This window comes from Panthera leo, chromosome B2 (genome assembly GCF_018350215.1).
Source record: "Panthera leo isolate Ple1 chromosome B2, P.leo_Ple1_pat1.1, whole genome shotgun sequence".
Classification (NCBI taxonomy): Eukaryota; Metazoa; Chordata; class Mammalia; order Carnivora; family Felidae; genus Panthera; species Panthera leo.
In genome coordinates, this window is record NC_056683.1 from 45219815 (window position 1) to 45225855 (window position 6041).

Genomic DNA, 6041 nt, shown 5'->3' on the forward strand with positions numbered 1-6041 from the left:
CGTCATCATGAAACACTAGCCTAACGAGTGGCACAAATTTCTGGAGTTGATGTCAAAATGAATCTAGCCATAGACCCTTTCTCCTGCAGGCATATTGTGGGTAATCCTTGAGTCAGTAGTAAAAATGGGCAAACCCCCACCTGACAAAGACCTATAGAAGCCATCCATAGGACTTTTAAATTTTTAAAAGAATTGTGTTGCCTTGCCTACATTTTATTTAACGCTACGAAAATTTACCCCTCGAGTTTCAACTTTCGCTGTTTCATCTTTCTTTCACATCCTTCTCCTAGCTCCCGGTTGCCTCTTTGTTAACTTTTTGGACACTTCATGATCTTCATGCTCTTTCAAAGGTACCCATAGGTTGTATTGTTTCCAGCTCCTTTCTCTGGGCTGTAATTGATGAGAGCCGTACCACCCCTAATTTCAGCTCTATTGGCTGTTGCAATGTATCAAGTAACTAATTTCATAAACTCCCTCATGTTAATCTTCACAGGTGCCAATAGATTAAACTCTTTTATTCTCAGATAACGTGTATCTGGCAATAAATTTGGGGGTGATAATCCTGTAAGGTAAAAAAAATGGCAAAACTTTCAGAGGCCAGAGTAGGATAAAAGCAGGTGGGGAAGCTCATTTTGGGCAGAGAACTCTTAAAACACTTTGCATAAATAGCCATCCACATGCCCAAGCTTTTTGCCAACTCCTGCCCAACCCCAGAGAAACCTTAGCGGACAGAAGGGAAAATCTATTGCCTCACATTTTTTGAAGATAATTAATTGTAAGACTGAATAAGCTTCAACAGAATTGCACTGTCATCCTTGATACTAATTTATTTGTGTTTATCTCCTCATTGGAGGGGCCTCTTTGCTGTTGTCTTCTCCATAGCTGTTAAATAGCTGTTTTGTAAGTCCGTTCAGTTTGGACGTGAGGACTTGGGTCTGCCTATGCCTCAAGTTACCTTTTAGTTAAATTTTTTTTTTAATGTTTATTTATTTTTAAGAGAAAAAGAGAGAGAGAGAGAGAGACAGAGACAGAGGGTGAGAGGGGGAGGGGTTGAGAGCAAGGGAGACACAGAATCTGAAGCAGGCTCCAGGCTCTGAGCTGACAGCACAGAGCCTGACGTGGGGCTCGAACTCACAAGCCATGAGATCATGACCTGAGCTGAAATCTGCCACTTAACCAACTGAGCCATCCAGGTGCCCCACCTTTTAGTTTTTATTGTGGAATCATAAAGGATTTTTTGTTTCAGGTGAATTTTAGTAACACAAAATATTTAACATTTTTATGAGTGATGAGGAGTGGGGATGTTTTCAAATTTTTCAGTAATAAGGCTGTTATGAGAACAGTCTTAACGAGTATAAGTCATGGTCAAAAGGACCATTAATTAGCAAATGTGAGAGCAGTAGAGTATATTTTATTGCTTAAAGGCTCATGCTGTTGTGAATAATGTGAATAATAACATATAATTTACTCCAAGAGGTTTACTTTATATCTTCTCAGAGAATCATAAATTCAGGGGGGGATCTTCAGAAGCCATTTATATTTTCTCCACCTTTGGACAGGAGATCTCTCTTGTAACCTTCTCACACCTTCCCTGAAATATTTAGTGCCTTCAAATAAGTACTTACAGTGTTATGTGGTTTTTCCACAGTAGCCAAAAACTTCTGTATTTCAATTTATTTTATTAAAAAAATTTTTTTTAAATGTTTATTTATTTTTGAGACAGAGAGAGACAGAGCAAGAACAGGGGAGGGTCAGAGAGAGAGGGAGACACAGAATCGGAAGCAGGCTCCAGGCTCTGAGCCGTCAGCACAGAGCCCGACGCGGGGCTCGAACTCAAGGACCGCAAGATCATGACCTGAGCCGAAGTCGGCCACTTAACCGACTGAGCCACCCAGGTGCCCCTGTATTTCAATTTAAAGCTAAGTTTCTCCACCTGCCATATACTTTGAGAATCTCGTCACAGATGTGTTATTTTAATCCTCGATTCTTTAATGTGGTTTACTTCAGCAGCATTTCCCTGCGTATGCTGTCTCTCGGAACGCCAATACCAGAAGACAGTATTGTGACAGAAAAGAAGTTTCCATGGTTACAAAATTTGGTAGGCCCTGCATACTATTGGACTCTCTTGGACATGATCTTATTGTAGCTATCACAGTCTCCGGAAGTTGTCCGTGGACCACAGTACTTAAGGAACAACTAGAACGCAGTCAGCAACCAACATATCAAAAAGCAAAAATAAGTGTACAGGTGATTCAGATGTGCAGCCGGGCGAGAACCATCGGTTTTGTTTGCAGGATCCTATCCCAGGGCATGGCAGATATGGGGATGAGGGTTCTGAGTACGTGGGAAGATGGAATGGGAAGCTATGTGTCATGGGCGGTCTTCAAGTATAGGAGGTAAAATGGGAAAACAAGTACCCAGACAGCCTTATTGGATTTACACAGTGACGTAACTCAGTCCTATTCAGTACTGAAAAAGAAATTCCCTAAGACAGATCTTTGAACAAGTAGAATCATGCCTATATGTTGCAGTCATTATTTTAAGTAGTACAGTTAGTGTTGTTCTGCAGACAAACTCGTGATGGTCACATTGCTACATCCTGCTTTGATCCTACTCCAGTGATGAAACATCACCTCCACAGAGTAATGACAGTGATCCCATTGCCAGGGGTGCTCTTTTTCTATGCATTGGTTCCTCTACCTTTCTCCTTTAGGGCTAACAGTTATTCTGCACACAGGTAGGTAAACCAGAAAAATGAAGTAAATTAAGCATGATGAGGGACTGCTCAGGGAACTTTAAGGAGTGAAGAGAGGCTCTTTTTTCAAGTAGGTTAGCGAAGGAGGCAGATTCACCTTTCGAAGGATGTGGACTGTGGGCAGGGGCCTGAAGGTCAACTGGAATATAAGTAGACTAGGAAGAAAGGGAACAGATGCTACACGTAGGGGGAACAGCATGTGCAAAGGGGAGAGTTGAGAATGAGTTTGTAGTGTATGAGGAAGAGTGAAGAGTCTCCAAACAACCAATGTATTTAGGGGTTTCTACTTCCTCTCTCACTCTGCCTCAGGAAACTACGTAAGTCATGTTTTTGAAAGGAACCGGAAACACCTACCCTCAAGTGTTTTATTGTCAAACTTGAATAATACAAATTCTGATCAGTGGGTCCAGAAGGAAATAAGCTGACCTATGATGCATCAAAAGCCAGTCTTCTGCCAGGCATTTTAGGCCCTACAGAACAAGATCCCATTTACCAAGCCATGGTGGCTCTCACTTCTCACCATCACAGACTCTATTCCAATGAAGCAGACGTCTTCCAGTCCTTACACACTTTATGGTCATTTTTGCCTCCAAATCCTTGCTTATGCCCTCCATGCACAGAAAACCCTCTGTGGTTCTCATTGCCCATTAACCTGCCCATCTAGTTAGTTTCTCAGATTATAAAATTATTTCCTTGCCTTCTGTTTTAAAATATTATTGTCTAAAACCAAGTATGTCAGCATTCCAGGGGCACCAGGGTGGCTCAGTTGGTTAAGCGTCCAACTTTGGCTCAGGTCATGATCTTACCATTTGTGAGTTCAAACCCCGCACTGGGTTCTCTGGTGTGAGCACAGAGCCTGCTTTGGATCCTCTGTCCCCCTGTCTCTCTGCCCCTCCACAACTAATGTTTGTTCTCTCTCTCTCTCTCTTTCTGTCTCAAAAAAAAAAAATCAAAAACGTAAGTCAGCATCCTATTGTTTTATATTCTTATATTATTATTTTCTGATCATTAATTGCATCTTGTTTTTTTTTTTTCTGTCCCAAATGATATAGTCCTTCAGGCTAGCTAAATCTATGATACATATCTCTTATCCTGCCTTATCTTGGGTTAATAGATGTTCAATAATTACTTCAATCGTTACCAAAGCATACATTTATTTAGCATAAGACCCTGAGGAAATTTGTCATTCAATAGCTGCATTCTCATGGATGGGCAAGTTTCAGAAAAGTTAAGTGTCCTAGCACCGCAATAACTAGATGGCACTCCCCATGTACAGTGTGCTTTCATATCCAGTGTCATACTGTTTCTACAAGAAGCATGAATGGTGGGTAAGCATGATATTACCCATTTTATAGATGAAGTGACTGTGGTCCAGAGAGTTGAAATAATCTGCTCCAGATCAGAGGGTGGATGTCACAGCAGGACTCAAACCCTCATCTTATGGTTCTGAATCTAAAGTGGAGGACAGGACTGGGCAGGCAGTGGGAATGGGGAAATCTGCGGTGAGGAGAGAATTTACCGGAAGGAGGGACAATCAGAAGGGTATTAGGAGTTCTAAAGGTGAATTTGGACTTGGGGCAAGACTTGAGATGGTGGGGGGTGGGGGGGCGGGAGGTTGGCAGCCAGAGATTTCTCCTTCCAGAAGCTCCAGTTCTTACAGCTCCCAACAAGAAGGATTTTGAATGAACACCAACCACGTGACTGTCCTCAAACTGTGCGTGGTAGGAGACAGTAGCTCCAGACACCGGTTCATCAGGAGGGTCACGGGTGGGTGGAGAAGTCCCATTTAGGCTCTAAGTTGGAAGTTAGGAAAAGGTTAGATCTGTGTCTTTTGGAGAGGTTGAATGGCATCCTCAGATCTCTGCTCATCAGTCTTTCACCAACTGTGGGGCACAGGACTCTAAGTTCAACTTGCAGGCTGATGGGTTCTGTCCCAAATGGCTTCCTAGGGGGCTGAACAATGACATCAACCAATGGTTCATTTTGACATAGGTTCAAAAGTGGTAGAAACATCCACGCTTAGTATCCGCCCCCCTCCCCAAACAAATAATAATAACCATACCAGAGGAAGTTAAGATATCAGCAGGATGCTCTATCTCAGGAGCATCACACCAATCAACTTCCAGCATTGGGGATATTGTGTAATGTATACATATATTTTTTTACAGGGCCCATCAAAGACTTTCTGTAAGGCTTTTAAAATAAAAATTCAGTAGAAACACTAGGGCCTGTGTGTTTCGGGAGTTTCTCATTGCTCAAGATCTCATCCTGGAGCAAGAATAAGATAATTTAGGAAATGGATTTGAAGGGGTGATGGAATAATGAAATTGCTTTCTGCTTTAGGAAACTTGAACCCCAAATCTTCCTGTGCATGAGCCTTGTGAATTACAACCAGGATTGCACTCCTCTCTGAGAAAGTCAATATATCCTTTAAAATCTCCTAGTTGTTAATTTCACTTAGTAAAGAGTCTATGTTCTTTTGTATTCAATGCTCTAATAACTAATGATTCTATTTCTTCTTTTAGAAAAGTGCCAAAGTCCGCTGAACATATAACTGATAGAGATGCTCTTTTGGGCAATTTGGATAATTAAAAATATATCATACTCTGTCAAATTAAAAAAAAACATTTTATATATTTATAAAATATATATTTAAAAATTAAAAAAATGTTTATTTATTTATTTTGAGAGAGAGAGAGAGCACATGCACATGGGAGGGGCAGAGAGAAAGGCAGAGAGAGAAAATCCCAAACAGGCTCCACAATGTGAGCACAAAGCCCGATTTCTCACAAACTGTGAGATCATGACTTGAACCAAAATCAAGAGTCAGCCAGTTAACCGATTGAGCCATCCAGGCACCCCTATGATATATTTTAAATATTGATGGAATGTTTTCCCTCTCTTCCCCTTTATATATATATGTGTATACATATATATATATATATATATATATATATATATATATGTATACTTCCTATAATATCTTCTCTTAGCTCAGACCTTTATAAAAATTGCTAAGAAACAGTAAAATGGATGGAGCTTGGTCTTCAATGTCTTATTCACCCAAGGGAGGGGTGAAGTGAAGTGACAAGAGAGTAGCAATGATAAAGAAGTAAGATAATGCAGGCTTGAATAATCTGCACACTGAATAGTTGAATACTGACATATCTGGGTCATTGAAGAAAAGTACTAAAGTACTCACTGGTTATTAGTTGGGGAATCAAGTCTGACCCCGGGAACTTGCTTTGCATTGTAAAACAGGTTATGGGATGGTTCAAGTGGCTTA